Raw genomic sequence first — 1,058 nt, 5'->3', positions numbered from 1 at the left:
TAGAAAAAAGGCCTCTGACACCACCGTGCTCCACTGTGTGGATGATGTTGCTTTGGTTTGGTTTGATGTTTCTCCATCATAGCAAAGAAATTAGAAATCGACCGATGCAGTTTTATTAAAAGATGATACTCACTATTCTGACATCAGTCTTAACCGGTTCTATAGATGTGCTGCCGATTTTTTTGGGGCCGATTTGGGGCTAATTTAGCTTTTTTTTCTGGTTTAACATTTGTTATCATTTAGACAAATGCTACACCAGTCTGTATTTAAACAAACAAGAACATTTATCACCAATTCATACAAAACACTAACACTGAATAGCACATGGAAGGAGGTGGGAAGCATGTGCTTTATATGATCTAAAGGCAAGGCTGCTGAACTGAATGAGCTAATACAAGATAAAAAACGGATGTATTGATCTATTTCTAAAAGAAATTCAATAAATTATGGAGACTTTAAACTTGTTTTCCCAAAGTTTAGCTTCTCTTTAAGAGAATTTAATCCTTTAAAAATTGGGAAGCTGTGAGATTTGACTATAGAGCAACTAGAACTACAGATTTTTTTTGGTATTACGGGTTAATCAGAGGAGCTAAGATGTTAGCAGGTGTGTTCTGCCTTCGCTAAATGGGAATTTAAATGCTGATGATTGCTCTAACGCATTCGCTGGGACCTTTAATTGTGGGCACTTTCATCTGTGTGAGGTTCGACCATATAAGGCTGCAGAGAGTCCATCCAATCAACTGAATAATTTACCAAACAATCATTGTCTTCCATGAAATCCTTTGCAATAGTAATAGTACATTCATATTGTGGAGAGGATACAGTCAGATTATTTAAGCATGTTTTATTTACAGATATGCAATAAAAAGTAAAATATGTTGCCTTAGCTACATGTTGATTTTGCATCAATACATGTTCATTTGCTAAATGGTTCAAAATCTTTGAAATGCAGTAATACTGCCTTTTTGATGCCTTTTGATGGCCTTAAAACTCAATATCGGACATCGGCCACCCCACCGATATTTAACCCGATATTTGATCAGCTTCTGAGTTTCTAA

The sequence above is a fragment of the Cyprinodon variegatus genome, unplaced genomic scaffold, assembly GCF_000732505.1.
Source record: "Cyprinodon variegatus isolate N-32 unplaced genomic scaffold, C_variegatus-1.0 Scaffold522, whole genome shotgun sequence".
In the NCBI taxonomy this organism is placed as follows: Eukaryota; Metazoa; Chordata; class Actinopteri; order Cyprinodontiformes; family Cyprinodontidae; genus Cyprinodon; species Cyprinodon variegatus.
The sequence above is the reverse complement of the archived record's forward strand: the minus strand, read 5'-3'. Positions refer to the sequence as shown.